Genomic DNA, 11,023 nt, shown 5'->3' on the forward strand with positions numbered 1-11,023 from the left:
CGATCTCCATCCAGGAGAGTGGGGACTTCATCAAGAAGTCTTTGCAGACGTAACACGTCTTTGGGGAACTCCTCAAATAGACATGATGGCGTCACGCCTCAACAAAAAACTTCGGAGGTATTGCGCCAGGTCTCGGGACCCTCAGGCAGTAGCAGTAGACGCTCTGGTAACACCGTGGGTGTTCAAATCGGTCTACGTGTTTCCTCCTCTTCCTCTCATCACAAAAGTGTTGAGGATCATAAGACGAAGAAGAGTACAGACGATACTCATTGTCCCAGACTGGCCTCGAAGGGCCTGGTACTCGGATCTACAAGAGATGCTCACAGGAGATCCCTGGCCTCTTCCTCTGAGGGAAGACCTGTTGCAACAGGGGCCCTATGTATTTCAAGACTTACCGCGGTTACGTTTGACGGCATGGCGGTTGAACGCCGAATCCTAGCGAAAAAGGGGATTCCGGAAGAGGTCATCCCTACTTTAATAAAGGCTAGGAAGGAGGTGACGGTAAAACATTACCACCGTATCTGGCGAAAGTATGTGTCTTGGTGTGAGACCAAGAATGCACCTACGGAAGATTTTCATCTGGGTCGTCTTCTCCACTTCCTACAGACAGGAGTGGATATGGGCCTGAAATTAGGCTCTGTTAGGGTACAGATTTCGGCCCTCTCGATTTTCTTTCAGAAGGAATTGGCTTCTCTTCCAGAAGTCCAGACGTTTGTAAAGGGAGTGCTGCACATCCAGCCCCCTCTTGTGCCTCCAGTGGCACCGTGGGACCTGAACGTGGTGTTGCAGTTCCTAAAATCACACTGGTTTGAACCGCTTAACAAGGTTGAGTTGAAATTTCTTACCTGGAAGGTGGTCATGTTGTTGGCCTTAGCATCAGCAAGGCGAGTGTCAGAATTGGCGGCTTTGTCACACAAGAGCCCCTACTTGATTTTTCATGTGGATCGAGCTGAATTGAGGACACGTCCGCAATTTTTGCCTAAAGTGGTTTCTTCGTTCCATATGAATCAACCTATTGTGGTGCCTGTGGCTACAAGTGACCTGGAGGATTCCAGCTCCCTGGACGTAGTCAGGGCCTTAAAAATTTATGTAGCCAGGACGGCTAGAATTAGGAAAACAGAGGCTCTGTTTGTCCTGTATGCGGCCAATAAGATTGGCGCTCCTGCTTCGAAGCAGACTATTGCTCGCTGGATCTGTAATACGATTCAGCAGGCTCACTCTACGGCTGGATTGCCGGTACCAAATTCGGTTAAGGCCCATTCCACTAGGAAGGTGGGCTCTTCTTGGGCGGCTGGCCGAGGCGTCTCGGCATTACAACTTTGCCGAGCGGCGACTTGGTTGGGGTCAAACACTTTTGCTAAATTCTACAAGTTTGATACCCTGGCTGATGAGGACCTAGCGTTTGCTCAGTCGGTGCTGCAGAGTCATACGCACTCTCCCGCCCGATTGGATGCTTTGGTATAAACCCCATGGTCCTTACGGAGTCCCCAGCATCCTCTAGGACGTAAGAGAAAATAAGATTTTAAACCTTCCGGTAAATCTATTTCTCCTAGTCCGTAGAGGATGCTGGGCGCCCGTCCCAGTGCGGAAACTCTGCAAGACTTGTATATAGTTGTTGCTTACATAAGGGTTATGTTACAGTTGACATCGGTCTTGGACCGTTATTGTCGTTTGTTCATACTGTTAACTGGTTATGTATGTTCCAGGTTACATGGTATGATTGGTGTGGGCTGGTATGAATCTTGCCCTTGGATTGCTAAATCCTGCCTTGTATTGTCCATCTCCTCTGGGCACAGTTCTCTAACTGAGGTCTGGAGGAGGGGCATAGAGGGAGGAGCCAGTGTACACCCATAGTCAAAGTTCTTTTTAGGTGCCCTATCTCCTGCGGAGCCCGTCTATACCCCATGGTCCTTACGGAGTCCCCAGCATCCTCTACGGACTAGGAGAAATAGATTTACCGGTAGGTTTAAAATCTTATTATTTGTTACTCACTTTTCCGCTATCTTAAAACAATGCGGCCCATTTATCAATGAGTGTTAGCTATTTAATACTCGTTACGTATAATAAATGATGTTTCAGCCAATCAGCTCCTGCAATGTGTGTGAAAAATGATAGTTGGGAGCTGATTGGGTGGAGCACCATTTATCCTACGCAAGACGTTTTAAATAGCTAAAACTCATTGATAAATGGGCCCCAATATTTACAGTTTAACTGTTTTGAAAAGTGTAGCAACTGTTGAAACGGGTGGCACTCTATATACCGGATGTTGGGATCCTGGCGCTCAGAATACCAGCGCCGGGATCCCAACAACTATTCTCCCTTTTTGGGTATCCACAACACCCCTGGAGGGAGAACAAATAGCGTGGCGTGCATAGCGCGCCACCGTGCCCTTAGCGTAGTGAGCCTACAAGGGGCTCTTTTGCGCTCGCCCTGCTGCCAGCATACCGGCTGCTGGGATCCTAACAGCCGGCCAATCATAGTACACCCGTTGAAACCCCCATTAAAAGCTAACAGTAGTGGCAGCTTCCTGTCCCGCTGTGGGGCAATAGCAGAGGAGGATGGAGGAGCTCATCTGAGACATGTCACCTACAGCCCCAGCACACGATTCTGTGCTACATACATATAGACTGTATTTATTTGTGTTGCTTTTAAGTATGTGGACTGTCCACAGGTCTAGGATCAGGTGCCAGTATAGTAGCGTAGTGGTTAGCATTACTGCCTAGCAACACTGAGCTCATGAGTTTAATTTGTGAACATGATTTCATGGAAAAGTGATTGACAGGAAGGGACCATTGGAGGTGTTAACGGGGAGTTTGCAGGGAGTGGTTGGAGAAACGCAGGTGTGGCATGGCCATTTTCAGGGGGTGGGATCTGTCGTCAGCTGCGAGCTAGTACGTGCAAAAACATGGCATCTGAGTTGCCACTGATGTGTGCCGTTTTCGTAGCCATAGACCAGCTCTTAGACCCGATGTTCCTCAGCAGCCTAGAGAATTGCAATTTCATTTCTGTACAAATATGAATTAGGTGCATTAACCGGGCCTGTGTACTAAAGAGGTACATTCCCAAATATGGGAGGTATGGCCAAGCCCTCTTCCAAAAAACTAATGTGCAGTACTATGAGAACCACCCCTCACAAGCTGGCCTGGGCCCCCTGCTGAGCCACTCCACCAGACCAGCCCTCTCCACTTCCTTGGCACCCCTGCCTGTGAGACAGAAGTTCAGAGTCGTCCCATGGTTTCCCGCCAATCTGGTACCTCCCAGAAACGCCCATTTCCCTGAAAGTATGGTCAATTTATGGATGGATCGATCAGTATGCACACGAGTGGGCGGAACATGCGCAGTAGCAGATTTCTTTCTTTGGCGCACGTGCAGTCTGAGAAATGTGCGCATTGGATGCGACCAGCCCCTGTGTTGTGTTCTCTCATCACATGACAGCAAGTGCCGGCCGCACCAGTGCTGGCGTACTGTGTACCACGGAGAGGCAGACACCTTGAGCAGGTGACAGCAGTGACCTCTAGTGGTGACTGGATTCATCGTATTCCACTTTTAACCTCTGGCGGTCCCTTCCCTGCTACCCACCTCATCATGTAAGGGCAAGACATTGTCATAAAAATCACATTTCTCTAATGTCCTAGTGGATGCTGGGGACTCCGTAAGGACCATGGGGAATAGATGGGCTCCGAAGGAGACAGGGCACTTTAAGAAAGAATTTGGATTCTGGTGTGTTCTGGCTCCTCCCTCTATGTCCCTCCTCCAGACCTCAGTTTGAATCTGTGCCCGGACGAGCTGGGTGCTACTTAGTGAGCTCTCCTGAGCTTGCTATAAAAAAGTATTTTGTTAGGTTTTTTATTTTCAGGGAGATCTGCTGGCAACAGACTCCCTGCATCGTGGGACTGAGGGGAGAGAAGCAGCCCTACTCTCTGAAGATAGGTCCTGCTTCTTAGGCTACTGGACACCATTAGCTCCAGAGGGATCGTACACAGGATCTCACCCTTTGTCGTCCGATCCCGGAGCCGCGCCGCCGTCCCCCTCGCAGAGCCGGAAGACAGAAGCCGGTGAAAGAAGCAAGAAGACTTCGAAATCGGCGGCAGAAGACTTCAATCTTCAAACTGAGGTAGCGCACAGCACTGCAGCTGTGCGCCATTGCTCCCACACTACACCCACATACTCCAGTCACTGTAGGGTGCAGGGCGCAGGGGGGGGTGCCCTGGGCAGCAATTAGGACCTCTTGGCAAAAGTGGACATATATACAGTTGGGCACTGTATATATGCATGAGCCCCCGCCAAAAATTGTACATGAAAGCGGGACAGAAGCCCGCCGTCGAGGGGGCGGGGCTTCTTCCTCAGCACTCACCAGCGCCATGTTTTTTCTCCACAGCACCGCTGAGAGGAAGCTCCCCAGCCTCTCCCCTGCAGTTACACGGTAGAAGAGGGTAAAAAGAGAGGGGGGGCACATAATTAGGCGCAAAAATCAATATAAACAGCAGCTACTGGGTTAACTTTAAGTTACTGTGTTATTCCTGGGTTAATAGCGCTGGGGTGTGTGCTGGCATACTCTCTCTCTCTGTCTCTCCAAAGGGCCTTATGGGGGAATTGTCTTCAGATGAGCATTCCCTGAGTGTGTGGTGTGTCGGTACGTGTGTGTCGACATGTCTGAGGTAAAAGGCTCCCCTAAGGAGGAGATGGAGCAAATATGTGTGTGAGAGGGTGTCTCCGTCGACAACGCCGACACCTGTTTGGATATGTGTAATTAAGTGCTAAGGTGAATTTATTGCACAAAGGATTAGAGAACAGACAGGGAATCTACCACATCTGTCCCTATGTCGCAGAGACCTTCAGAGTCTCTCAATGCTCACTATCCAAAATAATAGACACTGATATCGACACGGAGTCTGACTCCAGTGTCGACTACGATAATGCAAAGTTACAGCCAAAATGGCAGAAAAGTATTCAATATATGATTATTGTAATAAAAGATGATTTGCATATCACTGATGACTCATCTGTCCCTGACACAAGGGTACACATGTTTAAGGGGAAGAAAGCTGAGGTAAATTTCCCTCCTCTCATGAGGAAAAAGAGCGGGAATCTCCAGACAAGAGACTGCAGTTTCCCACAAAGAATTTTCAGGGAGTATCCTTTCCCCACTAGGGCCAGGATACGATGGGAATCTTCCCCTAGGGTGTCACGTTTGCCCAAAAGGTAACCCTGACGTAACAGCTATTCTCAGGGATCCTGCAGATAGCGTGCACATTCTGGTACACTACTCAGACCGGCGATTGTGTCGGCATGGGTTTATAGCGCTGTGGCAGCGTGGACAGGTACCTTATCAGCAGAGATTGAGACCCTAGTATATATATATATATATATATATACTAGGTGCTTCATCGCGCCCTACGGGCGCTCTTCACACCGTCGCAAGGGGCTACGCCCCTTAACCCTTGCATGCCTTTCTGGGGTTTAATATTTGTATTATATGGAGTATTACCTGCATTCCTTTGTTAGTGGTTAAATATTGCACAATGAAAGGGCGTGCGATGGTGAAGGAGGCGCAGCCCCTTGCGACGGCGTGAACAGCACCTGCAGGGCACGATGTACAGAATGTAGCGGGTGCGGGGGGGACTGCGGATGGTGTCTGTAGATGCTGCGGGTGGAGGGGAGGCAGAAGTGGGGGTGGGGCCCGGATGGGGAAGGTTCGGGATGTGCTGCGCGTGGGGGAGGGGCAGAGGAGTGGGGGATGCAGATGGGGGAGGGGTCCGGAGGCACTGCAGGTGAGGGAGGGGCAGGGGTGCCACGGGTGGGAGAGGGGCAGGTGTGGGGATGTTGTGGATGGGTGAAGGGTTCCGGAGGTGCTGTGGGATGGGAAGGGACGGGAGTGCCGGGGGTTGGGTAGGGGACCGCAGGCACCATGGGTAGGGTAGGGGCAGGTACGGGTGTTGCGGCGGATGGGAAAGGAGGTCCGGAGGTGCTGCAGGTGGTGGAGGGGCAGGTGCGGGGGTGCCATTGGTGGGGGAGGGGTGGGTGAGGGGGGGACCGCTGATGGAGGAGGGTGTCTGCAGATGCTGCGGGTGGAGGGGGGCAGGTGTGGGGGGAGACATATAAGGGGGGTGAATGGTGGAAGGGGCCTGGAGGTGCTGTGGGTGGTGAAGGGGTGGAGGAGTGGGAGCCACGGGTGGTGTAGGGGGTCTGGAGGCACAGCATGTGGGGGAGGGGTGGAGTGCCGCATGTGGTGGAGGGGAAGGTGCGGAGGTGTGGTGCATTGGGGAGAGGTCTGGAGGCGCTGCGGGTACTGTACATGCCATAAAAGGTAGTTGGAGGGTATGCAGTAACAGGGCCAGGACGGGGGTGACAGGGTCAGTACAGGGTTGACGGGGCCAGGACAGGGGTGACATGGTCAGAACAGGGGTGACGGGGCCAGGACAGGGGTGATGGGGCCAGGACAGGGGTGACAGGGCCAGGACAGAAATGATAGGGACAGGATAGGGGTGACAGGGCCAGGGTAGGGGCGGCAGGACCAGGACAGGGGTGACGGGGCCAGTATAGGGTTGACAGGGCAAGCACAGGGGTGACAGGGCCAGGATAGGGGTAACAGGGCCAGCATAAGGGTGACAGGGCCAGGATAAGGGTGAAAGGGCCAGGATAAGGGTGAAAGGGCCAGGATAAGGGTGGCAGGGCAAGGCCAGGGGTGACAGGGACATGACAGAACACAGGGCACGGGAGAGATTGGTATTAGGGACAAAACAGTGGTGACAGACAGATGTGTCTTACCGGAGTCACTGCTGCTGGCTGCTGCTGTTCCACTCCAACCTGTTGGGATCTGCTGCTGCTGGAGACTTGGCATTGCTGACTCTCTCAGGCTGGAGTCCTGCTTTCTCTGCCCGTCCGCATCCCTCCCCCCCTCCTCAGTCACACACCGCAGACCTCGCGCAGCTGCCGGGCACTGTGGTAAGGTGAGACTGGAAATGACTGGTTAGCCCCCAGGAGATGCTGCGGCTGGAGGGAGGAGGGGGTCATAGCATGCACGTGGCGCGGACCTCACGGCTTCCGGGCACTGTGGTAAGGGGAGACTGGGAGTGACTGGTTAGCTCCCAGAAGACGCTGCGGCTGGAGGGAGGAGTGGGTCCGAGCCTGCAAGCAGCTCGGATTTCTGCAGCGCTACCCGCCAGCTAAAGTGTGTGAATGAGCTGGGCGCACTCCACTGCGGGTGGCAGCGCTGCAGCTAGCGGTGGGGTTGCCGGGGCTGGAGATAACAGAGGCAGTATGGAACCTGCACAGCGGCAGGTGCCCCACTAAACTGCAGCTAAAAAGCGTGGAGTGTGCCAGAAAGTGACGCTCGTCCGCACCAGAGAGACCCTGCTGAGTATGCCGATGTGGGGGGTCAAGCACACAGTGAGCCGGTGCCCGTCTGTCTGTATGACATACCCCTCACACACCCCATACCTCCCAAATGTCACGATTTTCGCGGGACAGTCCCATTTTTTGGGGTCTGTCCCGCTGTCCCACCCACGGGTCGCAGTGTCCGGCGGTGGGGGGGGGGGGGGGGGGCAGTTGGAAAGCTCCTGTACTCGCTGTTCTGCTTAGCAGAGCAGCGGTGAATAGTGGAGACAGAGGGAGAGGGGGCATCAGGGGGTACGTATTAATGGGGGGGTTCCAGCAGCAGAGCCGGATTAAGGGGGGGGGGGGGGGGCAGGGGATACGTACCGTTGGCCCCACAGTTTTAGGGGGCCCCCTGGCTGGAGTAGCTCTGTCCCTGCTCAGAAGCTCCCCCGTCCTGCCAGCAACAGCGGCAGCATTGTGCTACAGTCAGCACACGCTGCTGCATATTGGCAGGTCTGTGGTGTTACAGGGAGGCAGCAGTCTCCCTGCTTTCTGCTGCCTGTGCGGATGTGTAGGGGGGAGCGACCACCTCCTCTGGATTTAGCCCTAGTTGAGGACTACAATCCCATTAAAAAAATTAAAATAAAACCCGGATTTTGCATAAGGGGGCGTGGCCGCGCGTCCGCGATTAGGCCACGCCCCCAACCCCACAGCAGGCACAGCAATGAGATAGGGCCCCTTGTCTTAAGTGACCTGGGCCCCCCAGACTCATAATCTGCCCCTGGGGGCATGCCAGCAGCTCACAGAGCGCTGGGCATGCCCCCTCACTGACGAAAACGGGGACCCTCCCGTGAAGCCACGCCCCCTTTTCGCCGAGTGTGTTTCCCTCCTTCTGCCTGGAGAAAGCTCCTGCAGAAAGCTGGGAGGTCTGCACCCCTGCCTGTGCCATGCCCAATGCCCATGCTATCTGCTTCTGCTCCTAGTCTCCTGTAGATTTGGCCAGATCTCTGACTCATTTCACTAACTCCGCCCAGTGTTGTGACTCCGCCCAGCGTTAGCAAATGAATCACAAGGTCACAGAATAGGGCTATTATATAGGAGATGTATATATAGAGATATATATATTAAAGATGCTGTCTTAAGAGATATATATATATATATATATATATATATAAAAAACATGCCCAAAGAGACACGAGTCTACTGGGTCCTAGAGACAAAGCTATGTCGATTTCTGCTTGACGTGTCCTGTAGAATATGCAATGGACAGATGATGCCGACTTAAGAGGCATATGGAAGGCTGAGGATTGTGTGGAGAAGGGTTCTCGGACCTGGTCTCCACAGCTATAGCTGGTAATTCTGATATTTTGCCTTATATTCCTGCACAGCCTAGGAAAGCACGACATTACCAAATGCAGCCTTTCGAACAAAGAAACAAGAAAGTCCGAGGTGCGTCCTTTTTTGCCAGAGGCGGGGGCAGAGGAAAGAAGCTGCACAACACAGCTAGTTCCCAGAAACAGAAGTCCTCCCCGGCCTCTACAAAATCCACCGCATGTCGCTGGGGCTCCACAGGCGGAGCTACGCCCGGTGGGGGCACGCCTTCGTAAGTTCAGCCACAAGTGGGTTCACTCCCTGTTAGATCCCTGGGCAATAGATACTGTGTCTCAGGGATACAAGCTGGACTTTGAGGAGATGCCCCCTCACCGACGGCCCTGCCGGCTTCCCCCCACGAGAGGGAAACAGTGTTAACTGCAATTCACAAATTGTATCTTCAACAGGTGGTGGTCAAGGTTCCCCTCCTTCAACAAGGAGGGGGTTATTGTTCGACCATGTTGTAGTCCCGAAACCAGACGGTTTGGTCAGACCCATATTGAATTTAAAATCCCTGAACATATACCTGAAAAGGTTCAAGTTCAAGATGGAATCGCTAAGAGCGGTCATTGCAAGCCTGAAAGGGGGAGAGTTTATGGTGACTCTGGACATAAAGGATGCATACCTTCATGTCCCCATTTATCCACCTCATCAGGCGTACCTCAGAATTGCGGTACGGGATTGTCATTACCAATTTCAGACGTTGCCGTTTGGTCTCTCCACGGCCCCGAGAATATTCACCAAGGTAATGGCGGAAATGATGGTGCTCCTGCGGAAGCAAGGTGTCACTATTATCACGTACTTGGACGATCTCCTCATAAAAGCGAGATCAAGAGAGCAGTTGCTGAACAGCGTATCACTTTCTCTGGAAGTATTACGGCAACACGGCTGGATTCTATATATTCCAAAGTCGCAGTTGGTTCCTACAGCTCATCTGCCTCTCCTAGGCATGATCCTAGACACAGACCAGAAAAGGGTTTATCTCCCGATAGAGAGAGCTCAGGAGCTCGTGACAGTGGTCAGGAATCTATTAAAACCAAAACAGGTGTCAGTGCATCACTGCACTCGAGTCCTGGGAAGGAGGGTGGCATCATACGAGGCCATTCCCTTCGGCAGGTTCCATGCGAGGACCTTCCAATGGGACTTACTGGACAAGTGGTCTGGATCACATCTTCAGATTAATCACCCTATCCCCCAGGGCCAGGGTGTCTCTCCTGTGGTGGCTGCAGAGTGCTCACCTTCTCGAAGGTCGCAGATTCGACATTCAGGACTGGGTCCTGGTGACCACGGATGCAAGCCTCCGAGGGTGGGGGGCAGTCACACAGGGAAGAAATTTCCAAGGGCTGTGGTCAAGGCAGGAAACTTGCCTTCACATCAATATCCTGGAACTAAGGGCCATATACAACGCCCTAAGTCAAGCGGAGACCCTGCTTCGCGACCAACCGGTTCTGATTCAGTCAGACAATATCACCGCAGTGGCTCATGTAAACCGCCAAGGCGGCACAAGGAGCAGGGTGGCGATGGTAGAAGCCACCAGAATTCTTCGCTGGGCGGAGAATCACGTAAGCGCACTGTCAGCAGTGTTCATTCCGGGAGTGGACAACTGGGAAGCAGACTTCCTCAGCAGGCACGACCTCCACCCGGGAGAGTGGGGACTTAATCAAGAAGTCTTCATGCAGATTGCAAGTCGGTGGGAAATGCCACAGGTGGACATGATGGCATCCCGCCTCAACAAAAAGCTGCAGAGATATTGCGCCAGGTCAAGAGACCCTCAGGCGAAAGCTGTGGACGCACTGGTGACACTGTGGGTGTTCCCATCGGTCTATGTATTTCCTCCTCTTCCTCTCATACCCAAGGTACTGAGAATCATAAGGAAAAGAGTAGTGAGAACAATACTCTTTGTACCGGATTGGCCAAGAAGGACTTGGTATCCAGATCTGCAAGAAATGCTCACAGAGGACCCGTGGCCTCTGCCTCTAAGACAGGACTTGTGCAACAGGGGCCCTGTCTGTTCCTAGACTTACCGTGGCTGCGTTTGACAGCATGGCGGTTGAACGCCGGATCCTAGCAGAAAAAGGCATTCCGGATGAGGTCATTCCTACGCTGATAGAGGCTAGGAAGGATGTGACGGCTCAACATTATCACCGTATATGGCAAAAATATGTTGCTTGGTGTGAGGCCAGGAATGCCCCTACGGAGGAATTCCAGCTGGGCCGTTTTCCTTCACTTCCTACAGTCGGGAGTGACTTTGGGCCTGAAATTGGGTTCCATTAAAGTCCAGATTTCGGTCCTATCCATTTTCTTTCAAAAAGAACTGGCTTCTCTTCCTGAAGTT

General features: G+C 52.7%; 1 protein-coding gene across 6 annotated transcripts in view; it reads left to right on the forward strand.

Annotated features, from left to right (window-relative positions):
* The window catches only part of LOC135056819 (WD repeat-containing protein 5-like), a 101,546-nt gene that overhangs the window by 87,226 nt on the left and 3,297 nt on the right, over positions 1 to 11,023 (forward strand). The gene's annotated exons all lie outside the window — the stretch shown is intronic.

The sequence above is a fragment of the Pseudophryne corroboree genome, chromosome 3, assembly GCF_028390025.1.
Source record: "Pseudophryne corroboree isolate aPseCor3 chromosome 3, aPseCor3.hap2, whole genome shotgun sequence".
In the NCBI taxonomy this organism is placed as follows: Eukaryota; Metazoa; Chordata; class Amphibia; order Anura; family Myobatrachidae; genus Pseudophryne; species Pseudophryne corroboree.